Genomic DNA, 24,179 nt, shown 5'->3' on the forward strand with positions numbered 1-24,179 from the left:
CCTCCCTCCCGGAAAGCTGCCAAACAGCTGTTAGGCGGTGGGGCAGCGGGAAGCACTGGGAGGGTGAGGAGCGGGGACACGGCACACTGGAAGGGGAGAAGGAGGTGAGGAGGGTGGCTACTGGTGGGTGTGGAGCACCCACTAATTGTTCCCTGTGGGTGCTCCAGCCCCGGAGCACCCACGGAGTCGGCGCCTATGCACCCAGAGATTGGATTCGCCGCTGATGAGTAGTTGTAACTCAAGATGCCGCACCCCCACTGTATTAATAGTAGAGCTGGGCAGAGACATGTCATTCTGTTTCATGGCGGGTTTCAGAACTTCGAAATTTGGTTTCACTCCAATTAGGAACAAAACCCCAAACCTTCAAAATTCTCCAGAAATGGAAAACCCTAGGATCCACGACTCCTGAGCAGTCTGGCTGGGTGGCTACCCTGGACTCAGACGCTGGAAACCCCGGGGTCTCAGGCTCAGTTACAATCAGGCTGCTAAGGAACTGGGTGGGCAAACCAGGCAGGTTTCCATTAGAAGTTTCGAAAGCTGCCTGGGTCTCAGAGAAACTTCATCATCAGCTAATAGTCTCCACAGAACATTATGATTTCAACAATTCAGTAAATTCTGATGAAAAACTGTTTCATGGGAATTTTTCCGACCAGTTCTAATGACTAGCAGGAGCATCAGCAGAGCTTGTGCTCTAACACCGCCCCCCCCCCCCCCAACAGGTGATGTAGCTCAAACTTAAATCTCCACTTACCCTGAGCTAGAGATTTGTGTGCATGGATGGGAGCCAGGTTAGGGGTCAAACTTGAGCTATCCCCTGAGCTAACAAGTCACTGAAGACAAGCTCTTAGAGTGGTTTCCTCCTCTTTGTTTCCCCTCTCTTAGCCCCAGATTTGATGGCCACCCTCCTGCCAATCTAAATTCAGATTGCTGTGTCTTCTCTTGATGATCTTAATGCTGCTGGAGGCAATGCAAGAAAGGCAGGGGGCAGCACAGAGGCAGAGCCTCTCCAGGAGTGGGACTGTACTGGGCCTCCTTTAGTCATTTTCTCTGGCCTGCAGGCTTAGGAGGAAGGAGAAGGGAAACTTTTCGGGGAAGGTGGGGGAAGAAGAGTAGCCTATGTATTCCTCTTCCTCCTAGAGAAATATACTGTTAATGTTAGTACTTTTGTGAGGAGGCAGGGTCATGTTTCTCCAGTTTTCAACTTCCTTGCCCTCACCGACCTGTTCTCAATGACTGGACTCCTGCAGGCAACCCACAGAGGGCAGGCACTGCTTGTTTCCCCTACTCAGGAGCAACTGCCTCTGTAGCCCTAGTTTCAGTGTCCATCCAGGGTAGATAAGAGGAAGCTACAACTACTTTAATAACAAAAAGAGCTATGGGAGATGGCGTGGGTGCTCTAAACAACTGGAAAAGAAAATAGCTTGGAGTCACATGCCAACTCAGGGGCTGAATGCTTACTCTGTTAAATCTCTTTTGCAAGACTGAAGACATTGATTAGACATTTTATGGAACAGATTGCCAGAAGAGGAGAAAGAGCATTCTTCAGCACTGGTGGCAGGTTAAATAATATTAAGCCAAACAAAAACAAAAATCCCAAGCGGCAGATCCTCAGCTGCTGTAAATAGCAAAGCTCCACTGACTTCAGTGAAATGACACCATTTTACATCAGTTGAGGATCTGGCCTTAACTGGAATGTTAATCTTTGTATCTCCAAGGGTTCCCATAGCACCCATCACCATAGCATTTAATTCCCTAGATAGTACGCATTAAAACAGTAATTACAAACAAGCTGGCCCTGTGGTTATTAAGTGGCTACATGTCTGCCAGCTCCTTTCAGATGCTATTATGAGGCCTAGAGTACTTGACATTTAATTCACTGTCATATAGCAACTGAAATAATCAAAATGTGGAATTTTAAAATCAAAGGTCCTTGATTATGTAAAAGAGATGATCAGGTTGGCATGACATTTTATGACTCCTGTAAAGGGCAGGTGAGATCATACCTAGGGGGTTGCTCAGAGGACAAATACTCAAGAATTCAATATAGAAAGTAGAAATTAGTCATAGTACTCCTACAAAGCCCCTACTCCTTCTCCGCATCCACAATTCAGGTTACTTACATATCGCTCTGGCTGTGTTATAGATATCCGAGAGGTAAGAAAACTGTCCAGTTGTTTGCAGCAACAGCATTACTGGTGGAAAAGGGAAGTGCCTATGCTAGAATTCAGGCGGTACGATGTTTAAGGCTCTGCATGGAGATTAAGTGGGGACATGGCTAGATGATACTTCAGATACCTTAAAACTGTTCTAGAGAACAAGCTCAAACACAGCAAGGTATGAATGGAATCCAGGGATTGTTTATAGCTTCCCCAAGCCAGTCGACATAGGTAAAGAGTCTACTCACCATTCCAGATATGTACTTCTCTCTCCATAGCAGTGATGCAAAGCAGCATTAAGTGGTCAGCAAAGAGTGCCCCTTCCCAGAGGGAGAGCCCAGCAGATATGAAATGCATTATTCCCATTAGCTAAGAGGAAGAAGTGAGCATGCTCAGTGTGCTCCCCACTCAGTATCCTCCTGACATAGCAAGCAAGATTTTTTTTGGTTGACTGTAGGTTAGTGAGCAGGAAAGAATTTGAAATGAGACAGGATGCTCAGTGGTGAAATCTTCCCATCAAGAGGGGTTTACTATTTATATCACATCCACTTGGACCTAATCCAATGGCCATTGAATTCAGTGGAAGTCTCCTTTGACTTTGGTGGGCACTGGATCAAGCCCTTGGTTTATGCTGTTGCCCTACTACGGCACTGGGATTTGTTAGTACAGACCCCCTGTGGGGGTTGATCCCTGCTCCCATGTGATCTCTAAGGCAGAAAGGCACCGCTCACCCCACCTTGCTCTAGACTGGCTTTTTGCAGATTGACTGCTGCTAGACCAGATCATGTGCTTCTCTGCAGAGCCCCCTAGCTTGCAGTAAGACCAGGAAAATCCCATGAGAATTTAAAGTGATAGCCTACAATTTTAACAGTTTTCAATACACCAGTCACTTCCCTCCAGGTCCCCAGCAGCCATGTAATGGGTAGATCAGGAGTAAGGGATGCCATAAGAGGCCATATTGCCAGCCTTTTAGACCTGCAGTAGGGTGAGAGAGTTGGAACATGAACAAGCTCAAGCAAATGCAGAAGATTAAATCATTATAAATTTCAGCTAATTGTTTTTCTGTTTTGCATGAGGGGGGCGGGGGAGTGAACTGCAGATTAGGAAGGGAGATTTTGAAAAAAGGCTAATGATATCTGCCACATACTTTTCAGCACATACTTCACATTAGAGCTGTGCAAATAACTCACAGCAAATAATGTGTCGGTTTCACCTCTTTCTCTGATCACAAATTATTTGCAATTAGATCATGCTTTTCTCTTATGTATGTTAGTTACCAAATCATTTCTGCAAATAACCCTTGGCCTGTAGCTCATCTGTGAGCAGTTTGTTGTAAGTCTTACAAGATGCTGATTCTGCCTTAGGAGATAAATAGCAATACACAGTTTTGTAATAAGTGAAAGTATTAAACTCGGCTTCTAATATTTGGCATATTAAAATTTGTTACCTCCCATTGGTCAGGTAAGTAAGTACCTGAAGGGATAGCCACACCGAGTTTGTGTGAGTGAGGCCAATTTCTGTATTTACTACATTTTAGATGCAACCTTGGAAAAAGATTACAATAAATCCAGTATATGTCATTGGTTTAAATGTTATGTGAATACTTATCTGCCTCTAAAATTCTCTGGCTGATATGTCTTGTGATAAACAACTGAATATTTTCTTTTCAGTGAGACAAGAAATAGGATTTAATCTATCCATCCCTAGAACTTTCCTTGTTAAAGGCGGAGAAGTGATCTATCTAGTATTTAGAGAACAAAGAATAGTAAATAAGAAAATGATCAGATTGGAGAATACATGGAGGTGAGATCTAAAATGCACATATTTTGTACTTTCAAGAAAATGATGAATGGTACCTCAGCCAAGATACTGCTCAGAAAGCAATCTTAATGCTACTTGCACAGCACATGTTTCTAGACTTATGACAGGTATTTATCAACTTGAACAAAGTTAAATATACATCATTGCTCACAGCTAGTTGCAGGAAGTAGCAACAGTCAAAAAAAACAAACAAACAAACAAACAATAATCTTCCAAAACTTTTCTTCTGTGAAATCTAAAGCAGAATAGAAGGATTGCTGCCTTACGGGAAAATTCAAACAAACACAGGCTACCTCTAAAAATAATCTACTGATTAACCACTGAATTGCTAAGTCTCTTATTCTTGAGTGACACAGGTCTGAGAGGAGAATCAGGCCCATAGGCTTTAGGACTACCTAGTATTACATAAATCTCATTTTCTACATGTTTCTGCATATATATACGAACATGAAAAATAGCCTTTAAACAGTAATTCTTCCATTGCTCTGCCTCCTCATACTATTTATTATTCATTCGCTTTTTCTATGATGGCCCTTTTAAGGACAGTCTCTAGGGCCAGCATGCAGGTGTTACTGTTTCAGCCCAGCGTAAAGGCATTCAGAGGGGTGTAGCTCAGAACGAGTTATAGGCGATAACAAAGACTATTTTTGCTCATTTGCTTTTCCTGACTCTCTAATCACTGAGCTCTAGAACTCCCTTTGTCGGATTTATCAACATTACCAGTGTAACTTTAATTCCACAAGTTGACTTTCAAAGGATTTTCTTTAGAAACCTGAACAGGATTTCAACAGGCATATCAGCAAGGGTATCTCAGCACTGCTGTATGCTTTGAGTCAATAATGCGATATCTTACCCATCAGTAAGAGCTGTTAATGGCTGAGGACTGAAAAGAATCTCATTTAATGATCAATTCAAAAGAAAGAAGTGCCAACTCCAATTTCATTTCAACCTGTGTGGTTAAGAAGGATTTAAAAGGGACCTGAAAATGTTCTCCCAGCATTATGAAAGAGTGTATTCTGAGAAAATAGACTATTGAGGCTTAAGCTAAATCAGATTCGGTCCTTCAGGGAGGATATACCCAATGAAGATACTGTGCTTCTTCCCACAGTAATATAATTGATTGTACATTATGTACAATGGTTTGTCTGTCTTTTAAATAAGTGGCTTAACTTCCCAGTAATTATTGGAAGCTCTTTACATTACACAGCATAGAAACGAGAATGCGTTATATGTGGCTCTTGACTCATGCCAGTGGGAAGACTGTTAGCAAAAGAAAAATCTTGTAAAAACATCTTAAGGTAAATTTAGAGCTAAGGAAAAGTTCTGGCCTGACAGCTTTAGAGAATGAAATCCTCTATTTAGTCACAGAACTAGTACTACACAGTAATCGTGCAAGTTTCCTCACACTGCCCTCCAACATTGTTTCCTCCTCCCACCCCACCCCCCAGCCCCAATCTCAGGTGACCACATCTGAGGGGAGCAGGTAGACCCAAGTCCATGCCTAATCAAATTTTGGTCTCCTTACTGTCAAAAAGAGTGTTATTTGTAGTGATGGTTTTGTGAGGTGGAGTCCTGTCCCACAAAGAACTAGACTGGAGCACCAACAGCCTGCTCCTATTCATGTTAATAGCAAAACTCCCATGGACTTAATTCAACAAAGACCACTGAAAAGCCACATGATGGTGGCAACAACAGGTTATTATTCCAACAATAACAATGTGGGCCAGATTTAAGCTGCAGCCCTTGAGGTGAAAAGCTCTATCTCCTATTATAAAAAAAAAAAAAAAAAAAAAAAACAGACAAAAAGATCCTCAGATTGTGTTTGATATGATTATGTTTCTTAAAACATCCACAAAAGGGAAAATGCACAATTAGAAGTTGATCAGCAAGAGAACTTTCAATGGTAACCCAGGTGCTAACTCACAAGACTTTCCTCTGTGTAACTAGCATGATTTAAAAGCCAACCCGAGAACCTGATTTCCTACTACAGAGTTGGCACCAGCAATATGACCGTGGTCATCCATCTGTGCCATTTTCACTTCTGTTTCTGGCTTCTCTTGACTCAGTCTTTGTAGACATTGTCAACATGTAGTTTTGAGCGCAACATACAATGGTCGGAGCCTGTGCAAATAATGATGTAGTGACAATAGGAGAATGCATTAAGATGAATGAAATATGTACAAAATTCTACAAGGATCTCTATTCCTCGCATGTCAATGTCCAGCATACACTGTCAAGGCAGCAGGCTACAAAAGACGTTCCCGATGTTATGTGGGAAGAAATTGAATATGCAGTTTGTAATATAAGGGGGGGGGAGGGGAAGAGCCCAGGAGTGGATGATATTTGGCCAGAATATCTCAAAGCAGGGGAAGATACTCTCTTCAAAGTGTTGGCACAATGATTCACCATCTACATCAATAGCAAGCATGTTACAGAGGCATGGAAGAAATCAAAACAATACTACTGATGAAGAAAGGTGATCCAAAAGAATTGAGCAACTACCATCTGATCACACTCCTCTCACAAGTGTATAAGGTCTTCACTTGCATCATACTCAATCGGATTAAGAAGGATCTTGAAATGCATGAAAGTAGAGAACAAGCTGGTTTCCGCTCAGGGTATTCGAAAATTGATTGCATCCACTTAGTTTGGCAGCTCATCTAAGAATGCAAGGAATACAAAGTACCATTGTGCCTTGCATTTGTTGAGTACAAAAAAAGCATTCGACTCAGTGGAGATTAACACTGTACTCAACATGCTCAACAAAATCGGAATTGACCCGAGGTACATTGACCTGCTGGAAGAAGTTAACCGCAATTGTTCAACAAAGATATTATTCAATGTCCCATGAACTATTTTTATACGTAGAGGAGTCAGACAAGGCGACTCTTTGCAGCAGTACTGCAGTCGCTGTTCAAGAAATTGAACTGGGAAGAAGGAATTATAATTGACAGAGAACAGTTAACACATCTTCTCTTCACTGACAACTGTGTAATACTGGCAAAGAACACAGTAGAACTGGAGAACAAATTGCAGCAACTGCAAACACTCTCACAGAATATCAGGTTGGAAGTGAACACGTCGAAGATGAAGTGGATGCAGAATGAGCATTGTGCAGCAGGAATTATCACTGTAAATGGGAAAGTAATTGAGGAGGTTGACAAATATTTATCTGGGTCAGCAGCTGAACAGAGACAACTCATTCAAAGGGGAATGTAGTAGGAGGAGAAAGGCAGGGTGGACAAGTTTTAACAAAATAAAGATGTCTCTATCGGATGATGAACTGCCCGTGAAGAAAAGGAAAGAACTTCTTAACTCCACTGTTCTGCCAGCAATGCTATACTGAGCGGAAAGCTGGTCAATGATAAAAGTGGAGGAAGAAAAATTCACTGTCACCCAGAGAGCAATGGATTGGTGAATGTGTAAGATATGGTTCCATGATCATATACTGAATGAGGAGATCAGAAGGCGTACAGAGGTGACCGATGTAGTGCAGACGATGTACAACACGAAGCGAAGATAGGCAGGTCTTGTAGTCCACAGGCAAGACAAAAGGTGGACTACCCGCATCAGTGACTGGATCCCCAAAGACCACAAATGACCGCTGGGCAGACCGAAAACACGCTGAGCCAATCCCATGATAAACCTCTTTGGCCAGAAATTGAAAGAATGTGCTCACAACAAAATAGAATGATGTGGCATTGACTTATGTTCATGGAGAGATGGACAAGGACAAGCCAGACAAAGGTGATCTATCTGTGATTTCAGTCATATCACTTGACTATTGGCATGCTTAAAGTTATGCAAATGCTTAAGTATTGGCTGGATCGGGGCCTAGCTTTCCTTTTAATGTTTCTCAAGAGAGTATGAGGTGTTGGCTGTATCTGATCATTTTGGAAGACTTGCGTGGTCAAGGGTCAAAGACCCTTCAGACATTGCTTCACCATTTTGAGCTAAGGTATTGGACTCCCAACATACCTGTCTAAGGAATAGTCTGTTGTGAAGGACTGATGTGATAATGGTAAGAGGATCATTAGCCTGGTAAATTAAACATCTGGAGAACTGGGCACTCCCTTTTGACTTCTTAATTATTTTCTCTGTAAAGGATTTTTTCATATTTAATAGATTCTGGATCACTGCTTAGGCTATCTTAACTGCATAACTATGATACCGTTTTCAATCCAGCTTTTTTTCAAACAAATACTGTCATTTTATCTTCATGTGGCTTTGTGTACGAGTAATTTCCTTTCTCTATGGAAAAAAGTAAAATAGCTCTGGACAAACAAATATGAGGAGATTATAAAGATTCAGTTTGAGGTTCTGGTTTGGACACTTACTGCTTGTACTTTCTCCAGTATTGTTATGAATGAATGTTTGTATAAAATTGAATTGTATTGGTTCTGAGAGTCATCAGAATGTGATCTCTTTTCTGGCAAAGGAAAATATCTTTGTCCTAAGATAGCAGCTACTATCTTAAATTACCTAAACAGCATTTTGTTCAAGCCCTTGAAGTACCTTTTTGACCCAGGCACCTGTAGCTGAAAAGGTGTTTCTTATATCCTGTGAGCCTTTTAAAATCAATTTCCAACTTTTTCCTTTCAAATATTAATACGTGTAAGAAGGTTTATTTCCACTTAGTTCAATGTGCTGAGCTTAGATTTAACAACGTTAACATTCATCTAACAGTCAGAGAATATTTTTTCATACCAAAGCTATATGTCAATAGTCACTTTATTTAGTAAAAAAAGAAATGACGACACTTAAATTAGATTTATTTATCAGTAAGCCCTAAGTATTCCTACAATAACACACTTGGCTGACTCACCACCTTGTTACTCCAGTTTTACTCCTGTGGCAAAACAGGCCTGTGTATCTGAGACTTGGGTATTACTGATTGAAGAGCCACGCTATCAGCCAAGGACAGAAATAATCATTAAAAACCCCTCCCCAAATAAGATAGCTCTTTTACTAACTAAATGGGGTACAGAACAATGAGGTAAAGGACAATTGTAAGACTGTCAGAACAAAAGACTTGAGATGAACAATAAGCATCTCATCGCATATAAAAATTTCAAACAGCTAAGTTTAGCTGGTTATCACATCTAGTTGTCTTGTCTATAGGTCACTTTTGGTAGGGTGGATGAAAGGATTATTGTTGGTGGATAAAAACAAAACAAAAAACTGAATACTCCATTTTCCTCTGCTTATTCTATAGTTCTCTGTATCCATTATTCATTTCAGTGGTAGAACATAAGGTCAAAGTTTCCTTTCTGCAGATAGAGGAACCTAGTATTCTCAAACACCAGGCAGTTTATTACCTTGATAGACACTAACACTTGATAGATATTAAACACAACATCATAAAATAAGACATTGTGTGTGATATATATCATTTTTCGCTTCAGTCTGGTATAAAATAGCTCTGGTATAATATCAATATTAAAATTGGAAGAATTCTCTACCAACGAGAGCCTACTGTTTCCAGGCATTTATTGTATACACAAATTCTAAAACCTGTCCTTCAGTTGCTAAGCACCAAACTCCCATTGGAGTTGAGCTAGGTACCAGGCGCTTTTGAAAATCCCACAGAGATCCTGTCTGCATTTTTAGGCAGCCACATATCTTTGAAAGTCATTTTTGAAAATGGAACTTTATATCCTAAGGCACTTAGGCACTTTTGAACACTTTTTTTTTTTGTAGAATTCTACATAATAGACAAAAGAGCAGAAAGAATAGGATACTTGTTTCTTAATTCCTTGTCCACTTACTTCAAAGATTCTCACCTCACCCAACTGTAACATAGCCTAAATGTTCAAGTTATCTTTATTTTTTGAAATGTGCTTTGCCTGATTTCCCACTGCATTTCCCCTGGTTTAAGACACTAGCTCAGTTTAAAATCAGGGAAGTTACACCAACATAACACAATTTACACAGATGGCTATAGGCTTGTAACAGAGAAGAATGTAAACTTCAGGTTCTGTCATGCCCATCAGTTTTCAAGCAGAGCTGTGCAATGAAAATGGTATGGCCTTAAATATTATTGTAACAGGGAGGCGACTCACCCCTGTGGCGCCTCCTGTCGGTCGTCCTGGGAATTAGCTCTTCGACCCAGGAGTTTCCCGCTGGGTCCCGAGTCCCTCTTGGATCCCGGTGCCCCTTTCAGACTGGGGTGCTGCCCCCTGCAGTATCCCACAGTCTTGCTGGGTCTCCCATCCCCAGGGAACCCTCACCCCCTATCCCCACCTCACCTCAGTCGTAGGCTACTGCCAGTCACCAACTAGCCCCCATTCCCTGGGGCAGACTGCAGTATAAGCCACTCATCACAGGCAAGGAGGGTTTGGACCTGCTGCCTCGGCCTAGCCTTGGACTGTCCCCTGCAACCCCAGTACCGATTTGGCCTTTTACTAGGCCGCAGCCTGGGGGATTTCCATGCCTGAGCTCTCCAGCTCCCTTGGCCTTCCCCCAGCCCTGCTCCAGTCTAGGTACCTTATCTAGCTCCCCAGCAGTCAGGCCCGTCTCCCTCCACAGCTAGAGGAGACTGTATCAGTTCCTGGCTTCACTGCCTTTATAGGACCAGCTGGACCCTGATTGGGGCGTGGCCCCCAGCTGAGGCTGCTTCCCCCAATCAGCCCAGCTTTTCCCCAGCCCCAGCCCTCTCCCAGGGCTGTTTTAAGTCCTTCCAGGCATGAGCGGGTGACTACCCTGCTACAATTATGGACCTTAATTACTTTAAAAACCATGTTGCAGAATGCTGACAGAATTGCAGGAAGATCCTAATCAGTAGCGTAGCTAGCGGGGTTCAGGGGAAGCGGCCGCTTCCCCTGACCCCACATTCCCCAAAAGTGGCGCTCCAGCCAGCCGGTGGAACGGGGCCGCGGGATGGCCGGCTCCCGGCGCTCCGGCCGGCCGGCAGAATGGGGCCGCGGGCTGGCCGGCTCCCGGCGCTCCCGCCGGGACTCTGGCCCTGAGAGCATGGCTGGGGGTCTGGCCCACTTCAGCTTTTGCAGAGCCAGTGTGGGGACCACACCTCATCACACCCAGTGAATTTCTTTCCTTTGTTCATGCTTATTCCCATTGTAATGCTAATTTCCTTGACAATACTTCAAAAGTAAAATCAGAGCCTGCATGTGGGTTTTAGAGCACTTGGAAATATCAGTCTAAAAGCAGAAATGTGGGTGTCAGGGCAAAAGTTCCAAAAGGAGCCCCTGCAGAACCTAGGCAGAGAGCAAAGAATATGCACAACCCCATTCTCTGAATGCCAGATGTAGGACTTCAACTCCCCATGCATGAGTGTAGTCCAGGTTCAATAGCAACAGCACACTACCTTGAGCCACTTATTTAGTGCAACAGATTGTCTGCAAACCTTCTAGCTTCAACAGGGCCCTAGTCGTGGTCCACATGCACATTTCATTCTTTGGTTCAGTGGTTTGGGTTGACCCACTGAGGGGAAGCTTTACACTCAATAACCTTTTCAATATTCCTTCCCGAAAAAGGCAATGGATACCATGGACTAGCTGAGATAAATCCCAACAGGGTAGGATCAGTTTGGGGAGGGTCAGATCATCAGCTTGAGCCCGAGGTGTGTAAGAACAGCTGCGTAAGAACCAGCTGATTTTTGTAAAGGCGCTGTAGCTTGGGAAACCCTTGCTCAAATGATCCCCAAATCTGGACCAGTAACTCTGCCCTGCACCCTTAGCAAATTTCAAGAGAATCCCAGTGAGCATGTGGCTTTTAGAGCATTTACAATAGTCATCTTTTAAACAGTGAGTCTCAACCTTTAATTATAGCAGAGCTGCCCCTCCACATACTACCACAGAAAGATGATGAATCTGCATAGTCAAATCCGACATCACACTGCATTGTGTTCTGTTGCAGGCACATTCTAACCATTAATTCAGATCTCTGAGAAAAGGAACAGCTGGCAACCAGATAGTTAATGAAACCTTCAGCTGTCAAACCATCAGATGAAGAAGTTTATAAATTCAGAGCAATTTTGTTGTTCTGTTTTCATCAGATTAAGTGTATAACTGCTCATATCTGTGTGTATTGGATTTAATCTTCACTTACAGCTGGTAGATCTTCTCTCAGCCATTCACTTGCTGGAAGGCTGATTTTTATACCCTGATAAAAATGTACAAATCACTTATAAGATACTTATTTATAAAAGAACAAAATCCCTCTCTTACAATTTCCCTCCTAGATCAATAGAAGTAGAAGGGCAGGCCAAACTCTATACTCACTTAGGACTTCAATCTAACTCCCACCGAAGCCAAAAGTTCCATTCACTTCAGGGAAGGCCAGATCGAAGCTTTATATCTTGTACAGCCCTGTTGATGCTAATGAATAATGATACAATTCTGTCACAGTGGTCAGCACTGTCACAGAACCGTGAATTTTGCCATCGATTTTAATGCTACCATAAAGGTCACCACTGTCACAGAACTGTGAATTTTGCCATTTATATGGACCCTTACACTAATAAGGGTTGTCATTGAGGTGTGTGCTGGCCCCTCAGTAGCTGTGCCCAAGTACATCCCTAAGAAGCAGAGGATGGCAAATGGTCAGGGTAATGCAGGAGAGTGTGGGGAGAAGAAAAGGAGAAGGTCAGAGCTGTGAAGTAGGGACGTTGGTGGGGCTTTGGCTCTGCCCCCACACCTCACCCCACCCCACCCCACCTCCAAGCCTCTCCACATTCATATCTCCCATTTCAGTCTCCCCTTCAAATATGCCCCCACTCACTCCATGCCAGTCCCTGCGTTTTCCTGCATCCTCTCCCTAACTCCTCTCCTGTGGGCCCTTGCCAAGGGCCACCCCTCTGTGAAGAGGAGAGCTGGGGTGGGAGGACTGGACTTTGCTGCACAGGCAGAGAGACAGGAGATAATGCAAGGGCAGTACAGGCATTAAAATGCAGCCCGTGCATCCTGTGGCTGGTTTAACCATTGTGAAGGCATCCTGGTGGGGGTGAAACACGAGATGGGGAGAGATTATTTTTATAAAACTAAGGAAATTAGCTGCCCAAAAACTTAGTTAATGCAGAGCTAAGGTTGCCCTGTGGTGTCTAGTGTCCTTCCAGAGTGTCAAGTTCAGCTACACTCAAACCTCTGTAAACCAGAAAATACAGAGAATAGGGTATAGACACTCAGTGTGACATAACCTTAACTCTGCCCCCTGGAGCTGGCAATAGCCACTGGGAATGATTTAGTAAGGGTAGTGCCATAACAAATAGACAAGAAGAATGACTAAGAATGTGTCATCGTTTTGTTTCACAGATCTGAATTTCAGCATTTCTCTGCATGCACTCCAGCTGTGTTCACTGTGTTAGTGTATGTCTCCACTGCCCGCTTCTTTTGGCAGTGTGTAGAGTACATAAACGGTAGCCCCCCACCTCACCCCACATCAACCCACCCCACCCAGCATGGGTATAAATGGCAGTGTAGAAGGTGAGGCACAACTTAGGCAAGTAGAGTACAGACACTCCTGAAGGGTGTGGTTATGTACCAGAGGACATACCCCTTTACTCACTCAAGCCCTGCCTCCCCGTGAGGGTCCCACTGCTTCCCTGCTGCCAGAGCCTTTCCCTGCCGCAGACTCCAACAGGGAGGGCAAGGGAGGCTGTGAGGAAAGATTCCGACAACTCCATGCTGCAGGGAAAGACTTCATTAGCCAGGAGGCAGCAGGGAAAGGCTCCACCAGCTACTGGACCCTTTTCCTGCCACGTGGACAGACTCTGGGGATGCAGTGGGGAAAGGCTCTGGCAGCTCCCTGCTGCCATCCCCCGCCCCCAACAGAGCCTTTCACTGACATGTGTAGGTAGCTGCAGCATGGACACCTCTTACTTTTCACTGAGGCATGGTAGATACACATATCCTACGGGCCACCGCCAGCGAAGTGTAATGTAGACGTAGCCTTCGATGTAGCTGTACTTAATGGTGGGGGGATTAGTTGGAGCAGGTTTGGCGGGGCTGTCAGTGTGATATGGAGAAAGGTGCCTGTGTTCCTTGAATGATCATGAGTAGGGCCCTACCAAATTCACAGTCCATTTTGGTCAATTTCATGGTCATAGGATTTTAAAAAATCATAAATGTCATGATTTCAGCTATTTAAAACTGAAATTTCACAGTGTTGTAAGTGAAGGCGTCCTGACCCAGAAAGGAGTTGGGGGGGGGGTTGCAAGGTACTGCCACCCTTTACTTCTGCGCTGCTGCTGGTAATGGCACTGCCTTCAGAGCTGGGCTGCCAGAGAGTGGTGGGTGGTGGCTGGGAGCCCAGCTCTGAAGGCAGAGCCACTGCCAGCACAGAAGTAAGGATGGCATGGTATGGTATTGCCACTCTTACTTCTGCACTGCTGCTGGCGGGGTGCCGCTTTCAGAGCTGGGCACCCGGCCAACAGCCACCACTCCCCAGCCACCCAGCTCTGAAGGCAGCACAGAAGGAAGGGTGGCAATACTGTGACCTCCCTAAAATAACCTTGTGAGCCTCCCTGCAACTCCCTTTTGGGTCAGGACCCCCAATTTGAGAAACACTGGTCTCCCTTGTGAAATCTGTATAGTAGGGTAAAAGCACACAAAAGACCAAATTTCATGGTCCATGATGCATTTTTCATGGCTGAGAATTTGGTAGGGCCCTAATCATGTGTGTTACATTTCAGTGCTGAGTTCTGTCAGCAGTGGTACATGGGGGACTTCATGTTCTGGTATTGTCGGCTGTCCGGTGGCATACATGACTATGGGCTCCAGGGCTTAGTGAGGGGGAAGTGAAGGCAATGTCTCAGAAGGAACCGCTAGAGCACGGGTCAAGGGGTGATAACATTTTGCAAGTCTGGTGAGGTTAGTGTGGAAAAGGCTCAGCGTTTGAGTGTAGGTAACTCCTGTTTGTTACACCTGACCTAAACTCAAATTTTGCCTTAGCAAAGAGCAGGAGTTAGACTTCGTCGGACAAAGCTCATGCACTCTGTTCCAAGTGGCTTGTAGCAGGTGTAAGGATAGAGTGTTAGTATATGTGTTCCTGGCATGGTGGGGAATCACTCAGGACAGAGTTACAGTTGTTTTGTAGGAATGGCATGTACCTTAATTCTTCATTTCTTGGTTTTCAGAGTTTTGAGTGTGGCTGAACTTGACATTCTGGAAGGGCACAAGGCACCACTGGTAAACCTTACCTCTGCATTAAGGACATTTTTGGGAAGTTACTAGAACATAAAATTCTTTACTTTTCATTATGACTTCATAGTATCTGGCTATTGTGATTCACCAAATGTTTTTGATACAATATAATTCATTGATCTGGAGAAAAAAATAGTATTTTTGAAGTGGCAGGGGATCTTTACAGCCAAGACCTACCTTTTCTTTGGTGTCCCTTGTGGTAAAGAATATAAAGGGGCTTCTGTATTGAGGCCTCTGGAACACAGATAGGACCATGTAGTTCTGTCTGACTCTTGGGTTCCAGGTTAATTAAACACAAAGGGTCACTCTAAATCTAGGTCTGGACAAAGCAGTCATGGCAGAGCGTGCTGATTACACTACAGGACCCAATCCCATAAACTCTTATTGACAATAGTAGGGAGTTAAGGACTAGAGGTCAGCGAAATTTTTCAGATGAAGCATTTTCAGTGAAAAATGTATATGCAGGATACTGAAACATTTTGCGACACATGTCAATTTTGCCACATTATGTGAGTAAAAAAAAAAATCTGATAAAAAATCAAAACGGTTCATTTTTTTTAATTTGAAATGACTTTTCATTTAGAAATTGATTTTATATTAAAATTCTTAAAACATTTTTAAAAGTTCCAAAATTAAATGAAATGTTTGGTTTGACTCTGAATGAAATTATTACTTTTTGGAATTGCCAGTGACCAAAAAATCCATCATCCACCCAGTGCTAGTAAGAACGGCTCCCATGCATAGGTTCTGGAACTAGAGATGTTGGCGGTGCTGCCACACCCACTGGCTTGAAGTCGTAATAACAACCCAGTTACAGAAAAAGCTGTTTTATCTGGCACTTCACCACCCAGAAAGCTCTATAAACCCTCATTTCTGATATTCATTGAAAGTCTGGTTTACAGGCCACTTGGCGCGGGGCCGGCAGGGGGTTGGGGAGCGGGAGGGAGTGTGGAGTGCATGCTTTGAGAGGGTTCCCGGCCAATGGGAGCTGCAGAGCCAGCGCTAGGGGCAGGGTGGGGGCAGCACTCAGAGCTGCCTAGGAGCAGCTGGGACAAGTTGCTGCTTTCAGGGAGCCACCCGAGGTGAGCACCCCGTGGATCTGGCACCCCAAGCCCCCTCCCGTGCCCCAACCTGTTGCCCCGAGCCCCCTCCCACACACAAACTCCCTCCCTCTTTGTTAACCAGCATTTTTAACTTACCGGCACCCCCCATTACCCCAACATGCCACATAAAACAGCTTTTACTGTACATGGTTTCCACCTTCAGCACCCCCACTATAAAGATTGTTCCAGCACCACTGCTCCCATGAGTGTGATCCTACAGGTTTGAGCCCTTAATAAGGTAATTTTCTTAACCTAACCAGGGGGAGGGATAGCTCAGTGGTTTGAGCATTGGCCTGCTAAACCCAGGCTTGTGAGTTCTATCCTTGAAGGGCCATTTAGGGATCAGGGGCAAAAATCTGTCTGGGGATTGGTCCTGCCTTGAGCAGGGGGTTGAACTAGATGATCTCCTGAAATCCCTTCCAACCCTGATATTCTGTGATTTAAAAAAAAAAAGAATATTGTTTTTCTAGTGTAGGCTATTGATAGAGGTGTTCTTTACTTGGTCAAGTGATAACTCAGACTCTTAACACGGCAGAAATTAGCCTAGAAACCAAGAAGAAGGTCATGTTGTGCTCTCTTGTACATTAAACTATCAGCAAGTAAGGAAACCCTAAACTATGAGTTTTTAAGAATCAACATTCCTTTAAATTTGATCATTATCTTTTAATAAACTTTGAGAATAAGAAAACCTTTCACAGTGAATAAAACTGACTTACAAAATCAGAAGGAAAAACTATCCGCACACTTTGGAGATGGTGCTTTCTTCCACCTCTCAAATTTCATGTATTTTCTTGAGCAAAATCATGGCTGAACTCAAGTAATGTGGTGCCCTAGGCCACCCTATATGGGACGCCCTGTGTCCCTGTCCCCCTACCCACTATATGGTGGCTGTTCCCCTTCTTGGAATGGCCGTGACAGGGCCTTTCTGCACATGAGCCATTTAATGGGCTGGTGGGGATGCTGCACCACTGCCCACTGGGGAGGTTGGGATTTCTCCCCCTTTCCCTCGGCAGATCATTGCTTCTTTTCTTCAGCGAGGCTGGACTCTGATCTAGAAGTGACGACCCAGGCCCCACCCGCCCCTCTGCATGTTGGGGAGACCCTTTGGACACCACTACAGCAGAGGAAATACAGGGGTGGGACCTCCAACATATAGCATCTCCTTCTGTGGTGGTGTTGACAGTCACCTACACCCCCAAAGTTGAGTTCATACCATATTTTGTAGTGTGAGGCAGCTCACCCTTGTCAGTGATGGTATTCTAGACTGTTTTCACACTTAGGTATATATTCCTCAATCATTTACATTGGGGGCATATTTTCAAGGATTTCTTTGCAATTATGAGCATTAAAACAATTTTTAATGTATGCTCAGATTCTGAAGTCATCACAGGACTGCAGGAGCCAGGGCCTTAGGCCTGTGTCCATCGTTCTGTAGAATTAATCGGGCCCTGAGCACTATCTCAGTTGTATGACTTTCTTCGAGTCATAATATGGTGGTGCATTTTCCTTAAGACTGTTGTTAATATATTGAATAGGTGTCGCATTTTTTATTATAGAGGTTGGAGTGGAGTAGGACATCAGAGGTCAGGCTTATATCAAATATCCATATCAAAGGCTTTCTGTAAAAGTTTTCAATTTTTGTGTATGTGTGACAGAATAGTTGCCTGTGTGTGCAGCATTGACAGGTCCACATCTACTCCAGCAGAGGTTGGAGCTATTAAAATCACGTTGGCAATTACTGGGGTGTAGGAGAGAGGTGTGATTACTTCCCGTTGGAATTCTCTCCATTAGGGTAAATAGGTCCTTGTGCGGGTGTATTTAATTTAAGTATAGGGCATTTGTAAGATCTAAAAATGTATAACAATGTTGTTTTCAGGATGCTTTGGCCTGAAACAAATCACTAGAGTGAAGAGGAAAAAAATTGTGAAAAATGCAGATTTGGCAACACTGAAACATTTCACAAATTGATGTCAGTATAACTGAATTGTTCATTTTTTAAAAATCCAGAAACATCAAAAAATCAAACCATTGTTTTGACATTTTCAAAATGAAATGTTGCAGTTTTTTGGTTGAAAACTACTTTGTTTTGAAATTTCCTTTAATTTTATTTTTAAAATTCAAAAATGTTTTAAAAGGCTTAATTGACGCTAACTGAATTTTTTCACTTTTCAAAATTGCCAGCAAACTAAAAATCCATTATTCACCCAGCTCTTCCAAAAAATTGAAAAGGTTTTTGAACATCCATATCAACATACAGAAGAAACTCATTAATTTGCATGCATTATGATCCACAGTAGAGATTAAATAGCAGATGCTTGACTGAAACTACAGTTTTCAATTGTTTGCTGAAATAAATTTACTAATATAAGAGAATGTTTTATCACAATTTAAAATTAAATTACCCTTCACAAATAAATGCTGAAATGAATTCTTGCTTTTTCATTTTGTGTTTATTTACTTGCTAATTCACAAAGTTCCAGTCATTCACCCTGGGTCTCTCAGTCATAGTCATATCAAATCACAGAGGTTCTGCTGTACTTGTTCAATTACATTCCTAGTTTAAAACAATACTGAACACCACTTTGAGAATGAATGGAACAAAGCAAGATGTTGACCAGTACTAGGTGAAACATAAGGCCAGGCCTTTGCTAAACTTAAGGCACCCTGGCAGTTGTCATTTGGACAGAGGCAGGCCTGTCCAAAACTCTGAAACAAAGGGGACTGGACTCGATGACCTCTCGAGGTCCCTTCCAGTCCTAGAATCTATGAATCTATGGCTTCTAAGTAGAAACTAAGACTAATTAAAACATCTTGTTTTGTTGCTCAAAGTCAAAAATTACCCTATTGAATCTAGAGATCTAAAAAGTATCAACCACTTCATATGCAAATTATCTCTTCTTGTGGAGTGTTGGAAAATAACTTCTTTGTGGTGATTCCCATAATCACAGAATCATAGAAATGTAGGGCTGGAAGGGACCTCAAGAAGGCATCAAGTCCAGCCCCCTGCACAGAGGCAAGACCAAGTAAACCTAGACCGTCCCTGACAGGTGTTTGTCCGAATTGTTTTTAAAAACCTCTAATGATGAGAACTCCACAACCTCCCTTGAAAGCCTATTCCAGAGCTTAGCTAACCTTATAGTTAGAAAGTTTATATCTAACTTAAATCTCTCTTGCTGCAGATTAAACCCATTACTTCATGCCGTACCTTCAGTGGACAAGTGGGGCAAGTAGCATTTCATCACTATTCTCAAGTTATTACAGGGTATCGTAAATTGAAATGGGACCATCAGCTCTTCACATGAGCACAGCGGGGGACGTTAGACCCTTCTGACCAACTGTATCCCCAAGCAGTGGGCAAACGTTGCAAGTATTAGTATGTGCAGGAGATAACTGGGCTGGCTGAGTTGTCTCCTTACGTTATGTCTTTCTCCTGAATTCTCACACTTCCCCTATGGATAATATCCCAGTTTTTCCATGGTGACAGAACAGGGACCTCAAAATATAGTAAAAGGATCATTTTAATAAGATTTTGAGGGTGTTGAGAGGAGAATCAGGATTGTGCATGGCTTTACATATATTATACCCCTGTCTAGACCATCTCATGCATGAAAATGGAGCCCTGAAGGGGTACCCTGGCACCACATGCTGAAAATGTCATATGTGCTTCTCTCCCATATTCCTGCTGAAATAACTGCTTGGATGGGTACTTTGTGCAGCTAAGAACATTTGACAATATAGACCTTCATTAATTAACCCTGACAGTTTACCCCTTTAACAGATGAGAGACATGAGGTACAGAGTAGTTAAGTTATATGCCCAAGGACACTGGCACAGCTGGGACTGTACTGCGAGGTGAAATCATGGCCCCATTTAAGTCAATGGCAAAATTCCTATTGCCCATGTTACAGCGCGGCCCCACTAGGGCCAAGATTTCACCCCGTGAGTCAAGAACCTCAGTCACCTGCTCTGATCAGTAGGTTTACTTACTTTAGAGATAACTACCTCCCAAAATAAACCATGAATGACAATTATCCTTGCTCATTGTGACATCAATACACCATGGGACCGATCCTCATTCATTCACACAAGAAATGACTTAGGCACCTGACTCTAGGAGAGGGGTACCAAGTTGTGGATCACTAGCAGAGATAGACACCTCCCTGCAGCCCACACTTAGGCTGCGTCTACATTGCCACTTTCAGCGCTAAAAGTTTAGTTGTGTGAAAAAACACATCCCTGAGCGACAAAAGTTTTAGCGCTGAAAAGCGCCAGTATAGACAGCACTTTATTTTATTATCGTGCTCCCAGTGATAAAGCTACCACCACTCGTTTGGGGTGGGGGGGGGTTATTGCCAGGAGAGCTCTCCCATGGCGATAAAGCATGTCTACACTGCCCACGTCACAGCACTGCCACGGCCGCGCTCAGGGCCGGCTCCAGGCACCAGCCGAGCAAGCTGCTGCTTGGGGCGGCAGCTTGTAGGAGGCGGCATTCCGCCCAATCCTAGGGCGGCACGGCCGCTTTTTGTTGTTGTTATTGTTGTTGTTCCACTCCGGCTGCCCTGCAGGGGGCAGGGGCGTGGAGGACGGGAGCGCCCTGCAGCAAGCCCGGCAGGGCAGCCCGCGTCCTTCCCTCCCAGCCGACCGGAGTGGTGCGGAGCCCTCCCGGCAGGGGGCACGGCGGGAGGGGCCGCATGGCAGCGCTCCGCTGAAGCCCTGGCCGCCCCCCTTCTCTCTGTCCCCCCTCTCCCTCCCCCTCCCCCCGCTAGCCGGGGCACATCTGCAGGGCAGGGAGTCCCCCCTGCACCCTGGCTCCGGCCGCGCCGCAGTTTTTTTTTTGCTTGGGGCGGCCAGAAAGCCAGAGCCGGCCCTTGCCGCGCTGTAACATGGGCAGTGTAAACATACCCCTAGCAGCCTATCTCCATGAGCAGGGCAGGGCTTAAGACACACCCTCCAATTGGCTAGTGTAGGTGGCTCCCTGCTTAGCATGCTGACTTTTGTGGATCACACTCTAAGGTGTATCTCTCTCCCCATTCATTGTATAGCGAGCCTACGTGTCTAACTCAGGCTTTGTCATTCTTGTGATTTTCTAAGTGCCTGAAAGTTAGGCATTGTGACACTCTGCAACACAATACCTATGTCCCTTTGTGGATCTGAAGCTTAGGCTTTTTGGATTATTTTTTTAATCCATAGGATATTACTGAGAAGCAGATGGACATAGTACATTAAATAGCGTAAGCATTTCCACAAATTAACAATCAATATATTCAAAACACTGTAACACCCACGACAAAAGGAAAAAAGGACCTACAGCTTCATTGTTTTAATACCCAATTATTTTACTTGCCAATATCCAAAAGCCATATAAAAATTAATTCAGCTTAACCAAGTGGGAGACAAGATGAAAACATGAAATACAGAGTATCTGCCTGGTTTATAATTGGCAGAGATCCATGTAAACAAGTGAACATAAGCCTAAATCCCATCAAAACAAATTTAAACTCAGGCCTCTCTTAATTGTTATTACACTCCCTCCTGTGCTTACTCAACAACTCTTTGTGCTTGATTCATTTTTTAAAAAGAGAGTTATATCTGTGAGAGCAGAACATCAAGTGCACAGTTTTTATATCAAGGCCAAATTATTAAGGATTTTTGGTTTGTCAGAATTCAAGTAGCTCCTCAGAACTTCACTGATAGAGAGGTCACATGGCAATAAATTCCTGCAGTTTGCCCTGCAGCATAAGAGAAAGTTTGTCCCTGATGATCAGAAACTCCTTGTCAGAACAGTGCTCAATTTCCAAGACTAAAACAATAATGTTGCTGTCAGCCAGGAACACATGAACACATAGATCTTTATAGTAGTCCATAAGGTTCAAGTTGGGTAGCGACCAGGTGAAGAAACTAAGGGAATGAAAGGCAGATTTGAGCCAGTGATTATAGAATCTGTTTTTATTAGATCATACTGAACAACAGGATTTGTACACCATAGGTACGCCAATCAGCACTGCCTTGGAGACAGTCTAAAGGGAATGCCTTTTTGATGTTTTTTAATAGATTGGGCATAATGAAAGATCAGAAGAAAAATTTAAACTAAGTTTCCTGTGATAGCAGTGGTTGCAAACATCTGAACATGAATTTCCAAATCATATCAGTGCCTGCATCAGTTAAATGGAAATCTCCCATAATTAGGTACTATAGTTTGGTCTTTTCTAGTTCAGACCATTCTAGATAATAACCCTTTTAAAACTGAGGTTTAAAAATAGAGGTTACCAAGTTCTTTTGGTCCTTTGGCAAAGTCTTCTTGCCAAGATATACAGCTCAAATACCTGCAAATAGTAGGATACAGAAGAGGTTTTTCCACCGATCTCAACATTCTGTAAGGTTCTGCACCTTCAATTTTTCTCAAAGCTAAAGCAATACCGGTAATCTCCTGATTATTAAATGAAATGGAGAGCAAATTGTGTCTAGTGATTCCCTTTGGATTGGGGTGGATTTAAAGAAGTACGGTAATTAAAATGGGAACTGTGTCTGGGATCGTCACACTCCAAGATGTTGATCCTGCAAGTTGTTCCATGCAGGCCAACCCATGATGTCATTGGGGCTCTACAGGCACAGTGGTCTACCTGTGCAGAATAACTTGCAGGGTGAAGGCCTAATTGAAGACACGATGCAGGAAGGAAGATAACAATACAATGGGCTAAGGGAGGCAGAACCGTGGTTACATTAATGAGGCTATGTGGTTACATAGCAAAAGTACACAGCACAATACAGCAAAGATTAGATTTGCATAAATAAATTAATGCCTCAACTCCTTTCTTTAGGATATTGCAGCAGAGGTGGGATTTCAGCAAGGGTGGGATTTGTGTAGATGAGGAAATAGAAGCACGGAGAAATCAAGTGTTTTGTCAAAAGATCAAATAGTGAGTCAAGCTGGGAAGAGACACTTAGAATCAGCACTTGGGCTATGTCTACACTATGAGATGAGGATGTGATTCCCAGCTCCTGCAGACAGACTTGTGCTATCTCTCATCTGAGCTAGCAGGCTAAAAGCAGTAGTGTAGCCATGGTAACATGGGCAGCGGTGGCATAGGCTAGCCACCCCACATACACACCTGCCCGAACCCCAGGGTACATAGCAGCACTGGCTAGCCTGTGCTGCTGCTGCTGCCCATGCTACAGAGGCGACACTATTATTATCAGATGAGAATTAGCATGAGTAAGTCTACAGAAGTTGGGAATCACACCCCTAGCTCATAGTGTAAACATAGCCTAAAATTCCACTGTGCTAGGTGCCTTGGAAATAATGTTCATCAATGGATTAGACTAGATATGTGGATAGCCCAAATCCAATGGCACCCAATCCTGTGACTAAGCACAAAAGTATCCTTCCTTCCAAGTATGAGAATACTTTATCCAAAGACAGTCATCATAAACTGACCTTGTAGCAGAGTTCCAGTATTAAAGTAAACTTACTGCCTGTGTGGCTAGCTTGGAAAGTACAATTAAAGTCTCAGGAATGTACTCTGAAAATGTTATTCTCTTGACAACTTGAGTGAGAAACAACGCAAATGAAATATGTTCCAATTAGTGTACTGCACAAATGCAAACAATAATTGGTTCACCAGCTCCCTGGTGGACCACCTATTAAAGCAAGAATTGGCAAGGGTAAAGGGTCTATGGAATGCTTATTTTATTAAATGTTAATTTCTTTTAAAATGCTCTGGAAGCAGATTTGCTTTCGCTGGTTGTTATTTATCATTCTGTCACCTTCTGTGAAATAGGAACCACAGTTGCTTTGGTAAACAGATTGAGAAGCTAACTGGTTTCACTATAGCTTCAGCAAGCACCTCTGTGTTCTCTGCTGAAACATCAGTTTGTAAGTTCTTACAGCAATACTCCTCCATCTCTTAAGAGATCTCAGTACGTCTCTCTACCTCCATTAT

The sequence above is a fragment of the Terrapene carolina genome, unplaced genomic scaffold, assembly GCF_002925995.2.
Source record: "Terrapene carolina triunguis isolate 2854851 unplaced genomic scaffold, T_m_triunguis-2.0 Scaffold22, whole genome shotgun sequence".
NCBI classification, from domain to species: domain Eukaryota; kingdom Metazoa; phylum Chordata; order Testudines; family Emydidae; genus Terrapene; species Terrapene triunguis.